This window comes from Drosophila gunungcola, unplaced genomic scaffold, assembly GCF_025200985.1.
Source record: "Drosophila gunungcola strain Sukarami unplaced genomic scaffold, Dgunungcola_SK_2 000001F, whole genome shotgun sequence".
In the NCBI taxonomy this organism is placed as follows: domain Eukaryota; kingdom Metazoa; phylum Arthropoda; class Insecta; order Diptera; family Drosophilidae; genus Drosophila; species Drosophila gunungcola.
The window spans coordinates 6,275,707-6,297,054 of NW_026453197.1; the positions used below are offsets into that span (position 1 = coordinate 6,275,707).

The 21,348-nt window shown below is 39.4% G+C and overlaps 1 long non-coding RNA gene across 3 annotated transcripts in view; it reads right to left on the reverse strand.

Moving 5' to 3' along the window:
* Positions 1-6,051: 6,051 nt before the first annotated feature.
* The window catches only part of LOC128262954 (uncharacterized), a 130,445-nt gene continuing 115,148 nt past the window's right edge, over positions 6,052-21,348 (reverse strand). The window contains exon 4 of one of the 3 annotated variants that reach the window (XR_008268388.1): positions 6,052-6,376. This is a non-coding gene — a long non-coding RNA (uncharacterized LOC128262954). Of the gene's footprint in view, positions 6,377-6,614; positions 7,403-21,348 lie in introns of those variants that run through there. The other 2 variants (XR_008268393.1, XR_008268389.1) reach the window with 2 other exon arrangements.

Below are 21,348 nucleotides of genomic sequence, written 5' to 3' on the forward strand. Positions count from 1 at the left end.
TTGTTGACACAGACACAATCAAGCAATCAGAACCTAAAAACTTTATCGCCTCCATAGAAGCATGTGTGGACATGTATGTGTGGGTGTGTGGGTGTCTGCGTGTGTTGGTGTGTGTAGGGTATGGAGTGTGTCTACCCTCTAGGCATAATCAAACACAGAAGGCTCTCGCACTAATGCAGTTAACAAACTTGCGGAAACCCAACTCCCACTCACACACACACTCGCAGAGGGTGGGCCATGCGTGTGAGAGTCTTAAGTGCTCCAAACGAACACACACACACACACACACACACACACACTTACACACACTCAATGATGATGATGTATTGTGTGAGATGTGAATGTGATTAAATTTCCATAGCAGCTCGTCTTTCATGCCAATTTTCCATTAGTCCTCACAGCTTCTATGCGTGAGGAAAACCCAGCACACCCACACACACACACACACACACCCACTTAAAAGCACATCAAGGGGAGGGGCTGGAAAGGGGCGGAAAGGGGCTGGCATATGCTGCTCTCTGATGTTTGCTGTGCCGCGTCAAAAAGTGATGATGAATAGTTTGTTTGATGTTACTTTGACCATTCCCATGATCAGCACAAAATACACTCCGCATACGCATGGGTGCCAGATGAATGGATTGGGGGCGCAAAGGGTTAGACTGAGAAATAGGCTAGTTAGCGGCGCTTTAAGCAGACGTCAAGGGTAGCCAAGATTACTCAAAATGATTTCGGGTAAATTTATGATAAGCCAGCAATGACAGGGCAAAACTTATGGCCCCATATAATATATATATATATCCACTTGTGTGGATAAACGTAGCACGAACATGTTGTGATTCAACTTGATGCGATAACAATCTTGTTTTTGAACATAACTCATGTTTTTGCGATTTTAATTGGTGATTATTATCCTCTCCACTAATGATGATTTTTCTTCTAACAATGTAAAATATTTTAAAGAATTGAAATAACATAAAGTGAATTTTAAATGCGTACAAGTTCAATTGCAAATCCATTTGCACACTCTCAAATAAAATAATTATGATACTTTCTCTAGCATGTAAAACATTTTAAAGAAATTATATCTTTGCAGCTATTTTAAAAATGTATTAATTTTTTATTTCACTCAACTTGTCAACCAGCCATAACACGATTGTTTTCTAGGGAATATTTATTTTGAAATTCGTTATCTGAGTAACTGGCGTACCACCTTGTTTTTTTTTTACAAATCATGGAGCTACCAAAATGCCGTGAATTGAAAACAAAGGAGTGCAACATTTATTAAACGCGTTCATTTGTGCGCCTGAAAATGTCCATATAAAATATACTTTAGCCGCTTTTCAATTTAGTTAAGAGCTTTGCAGATTTGCATAAATATTAACGTAATATTAAACGGTTCTTTCAACAATAAACCATTAATTGATAGCAATCTTATCGTGAGCGCTCCGCAAATTGCTACAGCTCCAAAATCCTTTGGAGTATTAGAGGCTGTCGACACTTAGTCACTCCGGTGCTAAAGCCAAGCCCAGAGCTAACCCAACCCATTCAATTGTCTGAGCTCTTCACTACCGCTCCAAAGCGAGCTCCTCAAAACAATTAAATGCTTAGCTCGACAAAAGTCTGCGGTTCGCATTAAATCATCAGTCTGCAGTTGACTCTGGCTCTGGCACTGCACCCAGATCCCCATTTCCCTCATTTACCCCACATCAGCTGAATAATTTACATAAGCAGCGACCATGGAGTGCAACTCCCTGCCACCGTCCCCACTCCCAGCCCAAAGACCTCCCTCACCGCTGCTGGCGACAAAAAGGATGCCAAATTAAAGCCAAAAACCCATGCAGGCAAATCCCTCAACCAGACCTCAGCCGAAAATAAAAACAACAAATATCCAGACTGCTTCCCCTTGGCATTATTTTTTACCCATCGTAGTTTTTATACACGGTATTCGGAGTGAAATATTTCTTTATCGCAAGACAATGTTTTTGGAATGTTAATACATTGTTTAATTTCAATGCAATATGCATAAAAAACTTCGTATTAAAAACAATAATTTTGCACTAAATTTTACAACGATAACTATAATACTTCTGCACTTAGCTCGCAACAACAATTATTATAAAAATATATAGTAACCAACTATGAAATGAGTTCAATAATCCTTTGATTTAAGATTCTATTTAACTTTCTCTTTAACTTTGAATGAGTTCAATAATCCCTTTATTTAGGATTCGGTAAAACTTTTTTCATAAAAACCCAATTTTGTATCTTTTTAGGCTTTGATCATTCAATTATGGTTTTAAAATTATGGTTTTACGATTTAAAAAAATCAAAACTTAAATTTGACAGAGAACTTATAACACTGCTTAATAATATTTATTTATATATTTTGGGTGTCACATAGTCGCAATGTCTTGATAATTTTGTTTGTTGATTTTTCCCATTCTTTTGCTGCGTTTTGTACGTTTTGTTTTTTTGCTCAGAGGTTTTGTTTGGATTTTCGTGCATTCACTTGCGGAATTTTCGTGCTGTTGACTCGGCGTATGAATGTAAGTCCCCCCAAACCCTATAGAATATCCCCTCCCCTCCACGCCCCTGACCCACCCGTTTTGCATTTAGGGAGTGTGCATATGTGGTGCCGCATACATAAACAATGGCAACAACAACGGGAAGAACAGCATAGCGACCGGGCACCCAACGCAGGCATAACAATGACAAAAGAACGCATTTCTCCCTATCCGACCCATTAGATACCCCTTCCACAAGATCCCGGAAACCCCCTCCCCGCTCCTCTGCCCCCCTCCACCCTCCCATGGCTGCTCCCTGTTCCTGTTTCTGGTCCTGGCTGGTTTATTATGCAAAAGTTATGCAAAGATAAGCAAAACTATGAGCAACGACAGCAGCTCACCAGCCAAAAAAAAATTGTAAACGTGCCCCAGCCTCAGTTTGCGCACTCAGAGAAAAGCATATTTGTATTTTGGTCTTTTATTTTTAATATACTAAAGTAAATATATAAATTTTAAAAATGTTTATTTTAAAAACATATTACACCAATTTGAAAGGAACTGTTTGTATTATAATAGAGTACGTTAAAAAGCAGCTTAAATCTTAAATGTCATTCAATTAAATTAGTTCGTTTTAATTATTCAGATTGTATAGGCATTTCTTTATCTGCAATCTCTCCCAAAAAAAAAGACAAACGGGTTCGGATTTCTGTTCCTTTTCGAGTTGATTTTTTGGGTGTTTTTGTTGATTCGGTGGGAAGACGGGCAGCTGTTATGGGACACCCACCAAGTCATTCAAGTTAATTGTGCGGCCAAATGCAAAAATCAACTTTTTTACAAGTTCGGTCGGCGGGTGGGTGGAGAGGGTGCACAGGGTTTATGGGGGCTCGTCGGCACCTCGTGAACGAAATGGACACTTAAACTCTAATCGAAAAACTTTTTCCCATATACAAGTCACTTTAAAATGCGCTTAATTTGATCAGCGTGCGCCGATTGTCGACGGCGAAGGGAAGTTGGCTCAATTCTTATTTCTCTTACCTTAGTTTCCCAGCGTACCGGATTCTCCCTTTACTCCCTGCAGATTACCATAATGACCTCTGGGATGGTCACAATTGTTATAAACTTTTTACTGCCATCCGCTCACAATTTGTAGGCATTCTATTCCTTCTATTCATTATTTTATTTTTTTCGTTGAACATTTTTGAAATTGGTTATAGGATAGCCTGGACTGTATAGACATGAAATGATGCGGAAATTGCGATAACATTTGGTGGAAGTCCTTCAATGCGGGCGATTAGACTTTGAAAGGGGAGTTCTTTTGTGGGGTATTATCGTACCTACGATCTCTTTTATGGACCAAATCATTTTCTTATCTGGATAAAAAGCTACAGAAACAATCTATAAATTCACAACTTTGTTAATAAAGAAGTACTTTTTGCTTGTTCATATGATAATAACAAGAATGGTAGCAAGCTTCGGCAAATCGAAGTTTATATACCCTTGCAGCCATTGCATAAATTAAATATTTCTTAAAAGATCTGCAACGCAGTGAAACCAATATTCTGAAAACGGACAGACGGACATGGACCGACTGTCCTATTGATGTTGATCAAGAATTTATATATTTAACTTGTGCAAGGATGTAATTACGGAAGAGAGCGTCTTTAAATCTCTATGTTAGCCATTGAAACAATTCCCTCAACTGTTTGTGACAACTTCAAGTGTGCATTTTGTATGTGGCATTTTTTTCAGCACGACTCTGGAGTGAGTCAAGTGTGTACTTTTGGTCCACTCTGCTCTCAGCCACACCCACTCACATATCGCCGGTCGGATGACAGCATTCTGTGGTAGCAGGTTCCACTCGACGCGGTCTGCATTCAGCTCCCTCAAAACAGCCTCGACTTGTTCAATTGAAAAATTAAGCAGCCACTTTGTCAAAATGCCGTTTCAATGGGCTCTCGCCAGCAAGGGTTCGGGTCAATCCCCAAATCCACACTCCGATCCCGAGTCCAATCGCTGCAATAGCTGCTCCTGACTTCCAGCCAAGCCCGCTCGCCTTTGCCGGCTTTAATTGTCGACATCTGGGCCTGACATGTAAATGCAAAAGGTTCTTCAAAAGGCAGGATCCGGACCACTAAAGGCTCCACTTCTTTTCAGTGCTGTCCAATATAGATTACAGAGACGAGCCAGATCAGACATTATAAAGTGATTACCAAAGGTCTTACCCAATATGACTTAATTAAACCCTAATTAAATAAGCTTTTCCATCTTGCAATGGTGAAAATATTTCAATATATGTGGTTTTTTGAATTGAATGACCACAAGAAATTTTCATCTTCAAGGTAATATAAACTATGCTTTGTATTTTCTTGTGTGAAAAAGCAATGAAACTAAGCTTCGCTCGTTTTTTTGGGTTATTTCTATGATAGCTATGTGATACCTTAGACAATAACTAAAACTATTTAAACTAAAACTATAATTCTCAAATTGTATTTTATATTATATCTTTATATTAAACTTTTATTTTATAACTTTTGGAAGAGATTCATCCAGATAACTTTAAAACTAAGACACGAGTTTGCGTTGAGACGGATAGACGGAAATTCATATTATTATGATACAAGGGTATACAAAAAGTAAAAAAAAAAACAGCTGCTTTTATTGTGAAATGAATTTTGACATATTCAATTGAATTTTGCTTTTGTAACATATCAATATTTGGCTAAAAAATCGCTGAGTTGACAACCCTGCTCCGCTTCCCTCTTTCGCCGACTCGTTTGGTTGATGGAGCATACTCGTTTGGCACTTATTACATTGGCATCTGCGTATGGTTTTGGCGTTTATTGATGCAAATTTCGCCCCTTCCCTGATCTTTTGGCCGGGAACCCTGTCGATGGGTACATGGCCACCTAATTGACGTCTAACGTCGAACACAAGTGTGCCGCGCGCTGATTAGGGTTGCCTCTCCGCCTGTCTCTTTTTTCCCATCCTCTATGCGTCTCTTTTTCCCCTGCCTCCATGGGTCTCTGTCACCGACCGTAGTCCTGTCCCTGTCATTCCGTTGTCAAAAAACGTTGCCTTCAAACCTTTTTACTCCTCTTTTATAATTCTTTCATTAGGGGTTTTTTTTTTCCGACCGTTACCCATTTTTTAATCGCCTTATTGTTGTGCGCATCGTTTGAATTTTGCATTCTCCTTGATTGAGTTGACATTAATGGGCACTTGGAGGTGTCAGCGAATGGCAGCGATTGGAATACATTTGGCATTACTATATATAATGTGTTAAGCTAGTCAAGTAAGATGAGATGAGATGAGCGAAGAAAACAAATGGTTTTGGTATGGAATTTTAATTGTAATGTTATTTACAACGTCAAATATTAAAAAATAATTGACATGAATTAAAAAGGAAACCCTATTTTTATAAATATATTTCCAAACAAAAAAATAGTATTTTGGATGAACTAGTTCTATTAACGAAATAAATTACAATCTTTTAAACATCAACATCAAAAATGAACATAAATTTCTATAAGACACGCATAAGATTAAGTGCCCTTTTAAAGCCATGTCAAACCGAAAGATTTAGCCATGCTTTATTTTCCTTGAGCAAAGCCGGCATCAAGCTCATAATTATGTGGGAGTTCCTGATCCGTGTTTTTCCTGGCCTCTCCCCGATTTCTAGCTGTAGCCCACTCGTCATCGGCGTCATGGAAGTGGGCGTCTGCTGGCATTCCTCGTTCATGTGATCTACTTGAAGAGATTTTCAGCAACTGGCATTGCCTGGTTGGACTCAACGGAGTGTGGGCGAACCCGGGGCATTCCTTTCGCGAACATTACTCTACCAATGTACATAAAGCTCTTTTCTTTTCTGTACCCTGTAATTGCAGGGCAAAAGAGTATAATGAGTATAATATATATTTACAACGGATGATCTGTTGAAAAAATTGATTTTTATAGAAATGTCTCTTGGAGCAAGTAAGCAATTTTAATAAATTATATATAAACTTGAACTAAACATAAATAAGAGTTTCGCTATACCTAAAGTATCTGCGGAATTATAGAGTTAAATTCGTAAAAATTAAACAAAGAAATCCTTACCCATTAACGTTTTTATTACTTCACAGCATTACTCTACTCTCTGTACTAACTGTTTTTACCTATCTACCATATTTTCGATATATTTATATAATTATTTACATTTTTTGGTGGACAGAATTCATTCACAGAAATGTTATCTAAACTGTTCTGAATTGTTACTCGTCTATGCAATCGTTTTGCTAGCTCAATCGATAAGCTTTGTATAAAAGTCTAATTTATTTATAGTCCCCAAAAATGCAGCATTGGGTATCGCCAGTTCGGCATCTCATCGTGTAACCTCTTTTTGTTTGGTTTTTCGGCTTGTTGTCACTCCTCTGCTGCGCCTTTGGTGCATCCACATCCACATCCACATCCAGTGCAGTCGACCAGAGGTTGAGTGCAGTGCTCGTTCTTGCCATCGTTGTTGCTCCGTTGCAATTCCGTTTGCTGTCGCTTTATTTTTATTTAATTAACTTCATTGGATTGCCGTGTCAGGCAACCAGGAGCGGGGAAACGAGTCAGTCGTCAGGTAGGTGGGCAAACCTGCTTGCATCTCCGGCCCTGCCCACATGCAAAAGCCCTAGCATCTGCTCTGTCTGTCGTTGTCGCTTTCAGCACCTTGACAATGACTTATTGTCGCCAGCCAGAATGGAGAACGAAGACGGGTGAAACCCAGGACTTCAGCCAGAGCTCATCTCCAGTTCATTGGCAATTCTTTGGCTTAAGTGGCCTTTCTTGTCTGGCGTGGGCTCAGCTTCTTTTGGCCTCGAAACATTTGCACAGAAAAGAATTATGTTGGTAGAATTGTTCAGCAATGTTTTAATCTGGAAATAAATTTTATGGATTTTTAAAAATATAAATTATACAAAATAAATGGCAAGTGGAAAACTATTTCTCAAATCATGTACTTTTATATTTAGAACATTTTCTTGAACCAGATATTATATAAACTCTTGGCGTTACACAAATTATTTTCCGTGCAGTCTCGGTACATGTGAGGCTGGGCCCTGCCCGGATGTAAATCAATTTATTTCGCTTAACTCGAATCCGAGATTCGGGGCACAGTTGCAGCTGAAAGTCAAGCGAAGGTCGCCCCAGTTGAGTCGGTTCAATCTGCATTTTTCGGGGTCACTCAAGCACTTCCTGTGCGAGCCTGCCGAGAATACCGAAATGTACATCCTGCGGCGATTTTGCTCATGACGCTGCAACCAGTTAAGTGTATCCAGGGGAGCAGTAATTATAATAACCCATCCGAACTTCCACACTGGCAGCCAGGGCCCAAGCCGCATCCCGGCCAGAACTGAGACGGTGTTAGTCTCCATTTCGGTTTCAGTTGCTTCTATTTCGCACAGAGCGGCCAGTTGAGCTCACAATGAAAACCGCAAAGTCATCTCCGGTTTATTTACTGGCTAGCAGAAAATAAACCAGAAAGCGAAGATGAGACCAAAGGAATCAACAAAAAACAAAAAGGGCAAACCAACGTGGTATGAGCTTCACAAGACACAAGCTTTTCGATACTCTCAAGAGTATATTTTGATTAAATATTTTCGCAATATTTCACCAAAAAAAAATCAAAAATCTTCCAAAATATTTTGAACTTATATAAAAATCGTATTAAAATTATGTTTGTATTGAAAAGATCATACTTAACTTATATTTTCCTGAAAATTAATTTTACAATCTCAATTTTAAAGAATGCATCTTTGAAAACATATCACATATTTTGATAAAATATTTTTGTTAAGCTATCTTATGGCCACAATACCTTTACCTAAATATTTATATTAATTTTTTTCATGAAATTTAATTTATTGGACCTTGTTGATAAAACCAACAAACAGCTTTGCAAACTGCCCTCAAATAAAAAACCTTTTTGAAAACACTTTAACAAACTTATTCTTGATTTAGTTATGCCCTCCCGAAGAGTGCGCATAAATAAGTGAAGCCGCATGAATTTTCAGTTGGCAAAAGGCTCTTCTCCGTTGGCAATAAGCAAAAAACAAAAGCCCAGTCAAGCTGGATACCTCTTTTCCTCTTTCCGCTCCTTCCCCACCTTGGGCGATACATCGAATTTAATTTCCTGCCCAAATCGACAGATAGCAAAACATTTCTGCCATGTCGTTGCGGTGTGGCGTTCAGTCGAGCGTTAAGAATTCGCTCGGTTACTAAAACTTAATTTTGCGGCTTGCATTTCAGGGAATCTTGCAGGCCGAAATGAATGAAATTTCACACAACTAGCTGGCCAGATCCTGTCCCAGGCGGAGGCCCAACAACTGACGACCGGCACGTGATCGAGCCAAGAAGAGCCAGCCAGAAAAAGTGAGGCGACAGTTGCCTGCCAAGTTTTAGGCCAACATGTGGCACTCTCGGCCCGAGTCCCAGTTATATTTCAGCGCCAACTGGCGCACAACTTATTAGGCGGCTTCTTCTCACTTTCGCATCGATACGGGCTTTGTTATTTTATTTTTGGTCCTCAAAGGCGACGACGATATTGAAGGTCAAGCCAAACTCCAGGCCCTTTTGGAGCCTATTATTTAGGCACCCATTACGGTTATGCTTTGTTAGTCTGCTAAAAATATTCTCTAAATAATATAAATATACCTATAAATTTAACTTAAATTTATATATTTAAAAGTGATTCAAGAATTTTTATAATACAGTTGGTACGACCTAAGACAAATATCTTTTCTGAAGATCTATTTTTAATATTTTTTATTATATGTATCTGATGATATCAAATTTATTGTCTTACTGGCAGTATTGAGAATTTTTTTTACATAGAAAATAAAATGCGTATAATGTTGGTATCCGTTGGTCGACATTCTCTTTTTTTTATTAATATAGGGTCATTGAAAAATATTGTTTGCATGAAAAAAAAAATTGGGCAAAACAAATTCGAGGTTGGGAGAAATCATAAAAATAAATGGCAAGTGATTTCAAGTTTTGGACGCAACATGTGTAATTAATAGACTCGCCATGTATATACTATATGTGTATTGGGGAGAAATTTCTGGGCCTGGGTGCAAGTGATGAATGCCTCGTAAAGCGCTAAAGCAGTGGGTTTGAAGGTGTCTATTGTATTATTTACGTCTGCAGTGCTCCGCCATGCCCTTTCCCCCAGTAATCCACCCCGGCTTCTATTCCATTCGAGATCCATAAAATGGGCTCCCATGGTTTTTCCCCATCTCGTGTAGAAGTGTCACACATGTCCTTGTGCGGCTTTGACTTTGGCCCCAGCCGAAAATAGCCCACTGAGGGGTCTGCCATGGCAGCTGTTGTAGTTGCTGCGAGTGTGTTGGCCACCAAGTGTGTCACTGTCACACTCTTGATGATTTTTCGGGACGGCAATAGGCCCTACAGCAGATGGCAGGCAAACGTAGCGCCAGAGTGGCAGTTGGTAGTACCCTCCGTTGGCAAAAGTTAAAATTAATTATTTTTAAATTAATATGAAAATGCCAATTTGAACAATGCTTATTAAAATTAATTTTTTTCTCATATCTTAAATAAAAAAAAAACTGAAAAGTGCAGTTATATTTTAAAATCTCCAGAGTACAGTTTTTTAATTTTCTTAATACATTTTTATTCATTAATGTAGTTATACCAGTTATATCAGAAATAAAATGTTATTCTGATTTCAAGCTTTGTAATTTACCTCTAGTCATTATTAATACAAAACAAAAACTTCTTTAAAGATAACTATTTGATTTGGTTCTCTAGGGAAGCTAAATGTGCATAAGGGGTCCTGTAGATCACACTCCAAAGTGATAGAATGAAGCTGAAGTAGATAGAGCCTCTGTTCTCCGGCGCTGCTCAAGTGTTTGTTATAACTGGCCGAAGTCCCGTGTCCATGTCCATACTAGAATCCTCCTCGTGTCCTGTTCCCTGTGTCCATGTGTTGTTGGCCGTCGTCGCAAGGACACTGTTCTGTGGGAGGTGCGCCTGGCACCACTGGCAGCACTGGCAGCTGCGTTCACGCAAATAGAAAAGATACTCAAGGCACTCGTTGCGACGAGGGGGTCAGAAAAACTGTTACGTGATGAGTGCGCATCGTGCGGGTTCAGGAACCACAACGCCAGTGGGGGTGGCACTGCCTACTGGCTTCTGGCCACTGGGAAAATCAGGCATCAATGGGCGTTTAAGCCTGCTCGCTTGATGTGCGCAATGAGATTTAAATAGAATCAAATTAGTCTAGCATTTGGCCACTATCAATTGTCGTTGCCAGCCCCGCCCCGCCCACTTAGAACCAGCCAGTGCCACCCACTTGGAATCCCTCTGCATCTGCAAACCATCGGTTCAATGGACGGTTTGTAGCTGCATGAGGAATTGTTTGTCTTAGCAGCTTAAATCGTTTACCTTAAAACATAAATCCGTAGTATATACAAACGGTCGTCGCTCGTCGAACGTTACGTTTACCTTTGTCAACGGTTTTTGCTTACACCCACCCACTTGGCCGCCCATGCCCTATATCTTTCTAGTCAGGTGCACAAATACAAACAGCGGACGGACGAGGCACTGGGACTTCCAGCGGGCTACGTTTCCCTGTCCCATTTAAAGTTAAGTTCGGCCCAAGCATTGACAGTTTGAGCTTAAAAATCCAATTAGTCTTTGATTTGCATACAAACATACCGCACAGCAAAACATGCCAAAATGGCGATATCTAAAAGTCGACTTTGGAATTCTCACTGGCTTTATTGCACTTCTCCTTCTTTCAAATCTGTGAGACAAAGTACTCATTCAATCATAATTAATCAAATAAAAATATTAATATATTAAGCCTTAAGATGCATTTTTTTAACATTTCTGTATTTCTCTAGTTACAAAACAAAATTGTAGTTTAACTAATGGAAAATAAATTGCTTAAGGAAGAGCTTCTAAATTTGCTTTAATACAGTAAAGATCTAAGTTAAATAATTTTTTTTTTCAATGACGCCAAAACAATATACCACCGATTTTGCGATTACCCTGTAATAAAAGAAAGAGCGAATCAAACATACGTAGGGGTGAAAAGGGAGGTGCAGATAAAGAGAAAGCGGCACACAAAACAGTCGCAGAATTTCTTGCTAAATATTTTAAGACCATTCCCCGACTGTGAACCGAGCGAATTTGTATTTTGGCTTTGATTTCGGCCCTCGCTTTGAGCTGTTGCTTTTTTGGGGCCCAGGACCTAAGCATCTTTGCCGCTTCTCTCCATTTCTCCTCGCCTTTCTCCACCATTTCCGTCGACTTTCTCAGCAGTGGCACCACAATAGACAATTGGATTTTTGCGGTTTCTAATCCAATTTATTTCGTCTTAAATACAAAAACTTGAAGCTCGTCCTTTTTTGCCTTGGCTACAAAGTGTTCCCAATGTGCACCTGTATGTGCCTGCGCCTGTGTCTGTGTGTGTGTATGTGTGTGTGTGTGTATGTGCCCGTGTCCTGGGTGCGGTTCAATGTAATTTAATGGATGGCCAACGCACACACATCCGGACACAATAAGTCGGAAAGCTAAGCCCCAAAACGGAAGGAGGACATGCATAGGCACCTGCTCACTCAAAATCAACGAACAGAGGACAGCTCTCAGCAAACTAATTTAAATATTTCAACAATTAAGGAGTCCGGGCAATTAAAATAAACCAACGCCACCTCTGAACCCCGAAAACAATGGGTAAATCGAGGATTATTCAGCCACCGGAAAGTCGAAATTTGTATGCACTATTTACAAGGGAAAACAGAGAGAGTTTAAGCTCTGTCTCTCGCTTCCGCTTCTATTCGGCTGGATATTGTTCTGAGTAAGCCGGACTACTTTAGGATTATGATGGAATTTATGCAACACAGTGTGAAAAGTGGCAATGTCCCAGACACAATATCGCATTAGCAATTGTTGATCACCGGGAAGACTGAGTGGGACATTATAATCAATCAATGATTTATTGTAATGGCTTTTAGGTTAGGTCTTGTAGGAACACAACAAATGAGTACTGTTTTGTAATTCCCAAAAAAGTATATTATATATATATATTGTATAAAGTATATATGCAATTTATACTTTTGACAAGCTGACATAGATGATGATTTATATTTAAGAGGTAAGTTAATCGTTCTTTTAGACTTTGACTGAGACATTTCAAAATCAAAATCAAATAAAACAAATTCCTTCTAATAGTAATAATAACATTTGTTTGAAGTTCAGAGACAATCTTTTGAGTAGATCATAGGCTATAACAATGGCCAATTTAATTGTGACTATTTCTGTGTATTTATTTATTCAACCTTGTGGTTTATTTTTTATTTAAAAAAATACTTCACAACAGTCTTTAGCTACCATCTAATATCAGTCAATTTATTGTCCGGCAACGATACCCTGATGATTGCCTAGAGTAGAACAATCAACACCGTGTGACTAACAACCAGCCATTTCAGCCTTTTATTTCCAACTCCCGGCAAGCTTTCCCCTTCCCTTCCTGTTTAAACCTGTTTGCTTGTGTTTTGTTGTGGACAACGTTCAATCAATGTCAACGTCATTGTCCTGCTACCTGCCCGATCCTGTTGCTTCAATTCTCCTGATTTCCGCCCCCTTAATCTGCCATTCATCTTTTGTTCGTATCTTACTTTAACTTTCCATTCGCAATCGAAGGCAAAGGTTCCTTCACATTTGCCTACCATAATTTGGACGATTTTCCCTGTCTACCTTTGCAGTTTTTGGCAATATTACACTTGAATCAAAATAATGTACCTCAGAAAGGCAGACAAATTTTGAATAAGATAATTGTTTTTAAAAAGTCTTACGTTTTTTGTTTGGCAATGTGTTTGGGATTACTTTAAGGCTACGAATTTCGCATACAAGTCTGCCTATGTACCACCATTTCTCTGAGTGTATGCACTGGTCTTTAGACTCTAGTCTTCCCCTTCGTCCGCCAAAGCGATTCAAAGGCGCCCGTGCAACTGTCAATATCACACGCAGAGCTGGACACATGAGCGACACATTGACACATGGCGTACAAAGGAAAGTCGGACCAGACACTCATACCAACACACCGGCACATCCTTCCTGCTTCTGTGTGTGTGTGTGTGTGTGTGTGTGTGTGTGTGTGTGCGTGTGTCGATGTATTAAGTGGAAACACCTTGTAAAATGGCTGACAGGTGTTAGAAGACTTTGCAAGATTTATGCGCTGACATTAACATGAATATGTATGACTGCAGCTGTGTGTGTGTGTGAGAGCTAGTAAGTGTCTTTCTGCCTTTCTGTGTGTGTGCACCGAACATGTGTGTGGCTGTGAGTCGCCCAAGCAGTTAAAGGATAACAGCGCATTAACTTAAGCATTACATTTCCATGGGGGTGGAAAAGTAGGATGAGGCACGCTTATTTGAACAGGTGCCAGGACACGCTGTGGTTGCAACAATTAAAGTTTATTTGCCCCAGCATAGACACCTCACACGCCCGCACGGGCTCGCTAGTAAATGTGTATTTATAGTCACCTTGCCACAAAATTAAATAAAAGCAAAAGTCAACAAGGAACATAGATTTGCTTGCCAGCTTTACTTGCTTTGCTTTGGTCAACTGAACAACAAATACCAACAGCAACACATCCACATCCACATCCACATCCACAGAAATAACAGCAAGGGCAATATGAGGCAACATGTTAGCCATCATCGTTATAACGCTCGACAGGACCCGTATAGGGACACTCACAGGACATTTTGGCCGGCACAACGAGCGGCAATGTTTTTGTTATTCGTCGCACATCGAGGCGACTGCGTGAGCCACGCGTGAGTGGTCCACAATGTGTGTAAATGTGTTAATTGCCTAGAAATGTCGGAATTTAAAGGACTGAAAAGTGTTTTTTTTTTTTGATTGGCAAGCGTTTTGTATTTATAATTTTTTTTTTATTATAGTTGCTAAAATAGTACTCAAACTCTACATGCCCAAAGCTTGGTATGAAATTATAATCTTATCTATTCAAATTTACAAATACTAATAAAATAAAAATTTTGTTTAAAAATTACCTTTTATATTATATATTGGAATAAAACCATCTTTTTTAGGCATCAAACAAATTAATTTATCCTTTTTTTGGTAAATAAAAAGAAAACATTGATTAGTTTTTCAGCAAAAGAAAAAAAAGGGACTTTATTGGACATGCGAGGCCCATCTCTAACTGGGTCAGGGTGTCAGTGTCCTGCAGTCAGCTTTGCTGCTGTCAGCCATTTCAGAGTTTGTTGTAGACGTTGTTGCTGCTGCTGCTGCTACTGCTGCTGCTGTTACCTTGGCTTGGTTGTTGCCTCATTATGATTGTCAAAGTGACGGACTGGTCATGCAAAGGTAAACACAAAATGTGTAAATACAATGAGAAATGGACGAGCCAACGGACATGTGAGTGTGTTTGTGGGTGGACGTACATATGTATGTACGGGGATATTACAATATTGCTCGCCTCACATGCTGACTCCCAGTGTTGGCATTGTAATTATCTTTGCGACACTATTTGCTGTTTGGCTTAAGTGCTTTGTGTGACCAGCCAAGCAAATCAATAAGCCCAGTTACCAGTTACCCTATCTCTTTGCGTTACCTTTCGAAAGCCTTAAAACCACCCCCAACCACTGCCACCCATCGCCACCCACCCCCAACCACTGCCACCCATCGCCACCCATTGCCAACCACTGCCACCCATTGCCAACCACTGCCACCCATCATCTAACACCACATCGTTGCATACTTGATGGCTTTAAGGCGCCGGGGCAATTGGTTTGTTATGCGGCCTTAAGTGGGCTAAACGCTTCATTTTTATGTCATTTCGCTGTCATCGCTCACAGCCCCGCCCCCTTTTGCACCTCGGGAGGTCCGCCCCCTACCCAAAACTGCCCCCCCTTCCACCCACCTCCTTGATCCTGCAGGGTCCTTCCTGGTCCGTCATTCATTATTTGCACGTTTTTGTCTTGTTGTTTTGCTTTGTTTGGTTTGTTTTTGTTTGAGCTGCTTTCCGCTCATGAATTTTTTATTATATTTCACCACCAACCCTCCTCTCGCCTCCAACACCTTCCACTTGGCTGTTGTTTCATTTTTAAATTATTAAATTTTATTGGCGTATCACTTTTTATGGGCCAGCGCCGCCAGAAACATTATTTTTCGATTAGCACCTGTTTGCGACCTCCGTCCACCCACTTTCCATTTCTTTTGGCTGGTTTGCTTTCAATTGCAGCCGATTCTCGGCTTGTTCTGGCTTTTGGGACAACAGGTGTGACCCTAAATTCTCCCGAGCCATTGCCATTGCCATTGCCATTTCTATTCCTCATTTACTTTTATGTTTTATGGAAATTTCAGCCGTCGTCTTCTTCTTTTGATTTCCAGTAAATTAAATGCGATTTGTGTTTCGCATCAAAGCCACCGAAGCGAGCGGCGCGTGCTCCACGCCAGACGCAAAGTCGAAGACAAGTTGAAGGTGAACGATCCAGGCAACAAAATCGATTTGGATGCCCTGAACACCTGGTGAACTCATTAAGTGTGTGCTCTAAAATTAGCTACTCGTATGCAGACTTAACTCGCTCATGCTCATGTCACTGATATTTCCTTCGATGCGCATTGGATGGAGTTCAATAGTTTTGAATAGCAATTTATTTTTATTTACTTAACGATGCAAATTTTCTGACGCATTTGCATGTCATTTATTGATAGCATTTCTTACAGTTCATTTCTTAAAATGCATGCAAATATAAATTATTTTAAATTTATTAAATCATTAATATCATCCAATAAACGTTTTAAAATATTGTGGAATAAGGGATATCATTCTTGAAGACTGAAATTAATATATTAATTTTTTAACACATACAAAAATGTGTTTATATAAATAAATATTTAGTTTTATAAAAATTATTGTTCGATAAAAGAAAGAAAATGTTTTAACTAAGATTCAATGTTGCAAAACTAACAAATTAAACTTTTAACTGAATCACTAACCCAAATCCAAGGAATCACTTCAAATGTGTATAATAAAGAAAGTTGTATTTAATTGAATTTATCTCCCCCAACAACACAATAGCCGTCCTTAGCTGATTACCACTGTTTGCCTACAGTTTGAACTGCAGTTTCGTTGGGTGGCCCGTTGAGGGAAAAAGTTTTCTCGTCGGTGCAATTGTCATCGTTGCTGGCCGTTGTCTTCCTCTCCGGTCGAAAATTACCCCAGGGAAAAGCGCACGACGATGTCCATTGCAACTCAATGGCAACTAATTAATGCGCCCATTTAATGGGCCATACCAGAGTCCAGAAATCTCCGCCAGCCAGCCAGCCTGCCACTCTGCCCCCTCGGATTGTTGCGTTTGCGTTTGCGTGTGTGGGCTGTCAAGAATATTTCGTGCTCGGTCAGTTAATAAACTGTCAACGTGTTGGTGCCGATAGCCTATATGCAGTATGCACTCAAATATTATCTTTTAACTTTATGTACAAGTTTTCAACAAATTTACAAGAGTTCCTGAAACATATAGGCTTAAGAAGCTTAGTACTAGACCATTTCAATTAAAAGCCGTCGATACAATTAGTATAATCAACCTACTAATTTTCGGTTTAAAAAGTTTCAGTAATACGTGTTTAATTTTCCAAAAACTTGGACGATATATAATATGGATATCAAAAGAGAACAATGCATTTTCATATAACTGCAAGTGTATAAATTGCTGAGCAACATAAAAAAAACTACTGACTACAAACATTTTAACTGTAATAGATCCATACAATAAATTAGACAAAAAATTTCAAATCCAGGCTAGGGTAGGAATAGTGGCTCATCAAAATTGATGATACACAAATAAACAAATTCACAGTATATTTTTTTCCCAGTGCACTTCGAACAGACCCGTATGTGACTGAAGTGCATGCAGATATGTTCGTTAGTGGTCGAAAGGCGTTGACTGCATGCGATGAAATTGATTTTGGTGTGGCATCAATGAGCCTGACAGGTTGCCCGGCTCCATTCCTATGGCACAACTCTGTCATCCGTCCGGTTGTCAGCAATCCTCGCATCGCCTCATGCGTATTTTAATTGAATAAACATACAGCCGCAGTTGGCAACGAGCAACGAGAGCAAAGAGCAAAAAAAACAAAATGAAATATCCTCTACGCTGCAATCGAGCCGAAGACAAACAACAGCCAATGCCAATTAAATGGGAATTTTAATTAGCGTAAGTTTCCCGGCATGACGTCACATCGTTGGAGGCCCGAGGCCCATGGACTAAGGGGAAAGTTGGGGCCGGAGCCCGGAACAGGTGCAATTCGATAAAAAATAATATTAATATTACTTATCAATAAGATGGGTGGCACAAAGAGCTTGTTTGCAGCGAAGGAACGTGCTCCTGCTCAGGCATCCACGATAAAGCTAACAGATGACACAAATAAAGAGGATTCGAGAGCTGAAAATAAAACTTTCAATTTAATGAAGCCTGGTTGCGAGAGGTAAAGGAAAGTAATAATTAAAATCTTTTTAAATCTTTAAAAAATGACATGTAACCAAGATCATCCAAAGCTCCACAAATGATCCCACTAAAGCTGCCATTTCTATTACGATACATTACTGTAACTTTTGTAAATAAAGGGATTTCATGAACAACAAATGTACCATAACAATGTAAATTGTTTTAATCCCTCTTATTATTTTTTAATACTTCTAGTTTTGTGAACAAATTCCCTTTGTGGGGATTTGGGGAATTGAATTAGCACTCGCTGGCATTCTTTTTGGACGTATGTATAACAAAACCTAATCAAACAACAATTAAAACACATACCCAGAACGAACATTTATTTCAAATATTTACCAACTCAATTTGATTTCACCCCATACATTTGCTTTATATATTTTAGATATTTTCCAAATGGAGGCCAAGGTACAGTGGTTAAAATTATAAATCTGGGGCAAATGAATTTAAATTTTCTATTTTGAATGGGCCAAGGTATATTTTTTGTCTAGTTTAGTCTGTAAAAGACTTTCGACCCTTGTTGCCGCATCTATCTGTGGTTTTTCATGACACTTTTTTATAAAAAAAAAATAATTATACTTGAAGCTGAGAAAGTCAAAAATGTTGTTTTTGCAATTGAAAAGAAGAATTTATTAGTTTAACAATTTGGACTGGCCACTGTGCGAGGGAGGCAAATAAAAATGCACATTCGACAACTGGCGCAAACTTTTAACAATTTCAAATGCCGCTTTTCATTTGTTTAAGCAGCAATTCATTTTTTTTTTTGTGTTGGATTATCACCGGCATCCCCATCCTTTTTGCAGCCACACGCCCATCGAGCCATACAAATTTCACACTTTCCAAGCCCCATCACTGTCCCCTTTTATCGGAGAGTAAATAAATAAAAATTTCAAATTCAAATTTTTGCAGATTGGCTGAGTTGAGTTGAGTTCCCTGGCGACTGTCGGCTGGACACGGACGGACCGGAACAGGACGACAACGAGGACAGGATCAGAACCAGGAGCGGTCTAAAGGGCTGCCCTAGTTAGTCGTTCATCAAATATGGCCAGGGAATGTCAATACAGTTGGGCCTGCGGTGTGTGGACTTTACTTTGAATAATATTACTTTTTTACTATTTTTAGTTAATTTAAATTATATTCTCCAATGTTAGATCATTGTAGCTCTTACCACGACTTCCATTAAAATTGCGTTCTGTCTTTCTGCCGCTTTAAAAAATAACTACGTTAGCACAGCATTAAATCCAACTTTTTTCCTTGGACTCCTATCCCTGTTTTCATATCTCACGTGTATCTGTACGCAAATCGTGCTTCAGAGCAGTTCTTAAAAACACAAATCAAACATTTTGATGCAAAGAAATGTTAAAATAATAATCCCATTCTTCCTAACCATGCCCATTATAAAATATTAAAAAGAATAAAAACCATAGTTATTTTTTCAAAGTAGTTGATAAAAGATTTTTAATAATTTTGTTTTGGAAAAAAAAGAAGAGTCATGAAAGTGACAAGTCTAACCTTCCTAGTAAGACTGTCTGCGAGTTCTAAACACATGTGCATACCCACACTTCATACGGTTGAAACTATCCGACTGCTTTGGGCCTCTGCCACTGTTGCCGCTTCTGTTTGATTTCATTACATCATTTGACGTCTGACTATTTGCCGGCCGGTTGGGCGACTTTGGTCTAGGGTTGGATTGGTTTTGGTCCGGGGACGGGAACTGGAACTGAAACTGGAGATCGGGTATGGGGGTATGGCGACAATTCCCTCGTGCATACGCCGTGTGAAAATTGTGCGCTATGATTTTTGTAATTTGATTTGCAGATTTTCGTCCTCCGCCGGTCGGGCTGTGTCCCATCCATCGCATCCAACACACATCACATAAATTGTCTGCCTCGCTTCGCTTTCCCCGAACTGATGAGCCCTGACTACTCCTGGGATTTGATCCTGGTCCTTGTTTCATCCTGGTCCGTTTTAGTTGTGAGTGGCTGTGAAACCACTTTTTACAATGATGATGATGCTGCTGCTGCTGCTGGGAGCTCGTCCTTATTTTGTGTTTGATCAATTTGTATTCTTGTGCCACATAGTTTATTTTGCCTTCATGCATTCCAATTTGAATGCCTCCCCTTGCGAGCCAGCCAGCATCCTTGTCATGTGTCAATTGCAATGTTGGAATTAAAATTCAATTCTGTTTTCATATGCACAAAACGGAAATTGAAAAATAGTGTGCAGGCAAAACTTGCCGCTGCCATCGATGTTGCCATATTTCCTGCCAGGCCAGCCTGACTTGTCTCTGGCTCGAGAATGTCATTAAGGATCTGCAGAAAGCTGCGAGACAGCCCATCCCTTTGACATTCTCCGCCAGAGCTTCCTGCCAGAGCTGCCTGATACATCTCCCTGGTTTTGGCTATTAAGTCAAGTCAGGCCCAAAGACATTGTCTCAATCCGCGGGCCGAAAGATAAACTGGAACTGTTTATAAATTCTTTTGTTCTCGTCTGCAGCTGTCAATTCAGCAGCTCGAATCTTTCGCATCTTTCGAATCTTTCGATCTGACGGATCCTTGGCTTGTCGCGTTTGGGATCGTTTTGCCCTCGAGTGCTCCAGAGCGACGAACTTGCAAACTTGCACTCGATTGTAATTTATATGCAAGAATGCATCCAGTTTGGACAGGGGCCTTAACTGGTTTTAGGGTTTTTGTCAAGGGCCAGCTGCGTTAACCCGTTTTTGGACTTACATAGGTAAATAATATAGTAAAATAAAAGCAAAACAAAAAAACAAATAAAAGCAAAAAAAATCAATATATCTATAATCATTTTTAAAAGTTTCCTTAAACCATTTGTATATATTTTGTAATTTGTACTTCAATGATGTTAAATTTTAATATGAAAGCAAATAAATTTTTAAGTCAGCCATCAAATTTCAAAATAAGTATTCCTCCAAAAATAATTTGGGTTTTAGCTGGCGCCATCTGCCGAACTGCATTGACAACACTACAAGCAAAAAGCGAGCAGCACCAACCCCTTGCTACAGCGACCCCATCTTATGCAGAGCAGCGGCAGAGCACGACACTAACAAAATTAAACCGCAAACTGAAAGTCCCTATGATATGCCCAAGTTAGTGTTTTATATGGAAAAGTATTATACATCAGGATCCTATTAGAATGTCATTATCGCAGGAAAGATCAGGGAAATAAGGTAATAGTTTAAATTACTTAGGAATTTATTATAGATGGGATTTACAATTGACAAAAAAAAGAAGAATTAAAAGAAGTATTCAATACATATACAAATAATTCAGAGCTGGTGAAATTTTAACATCGTAAACTTT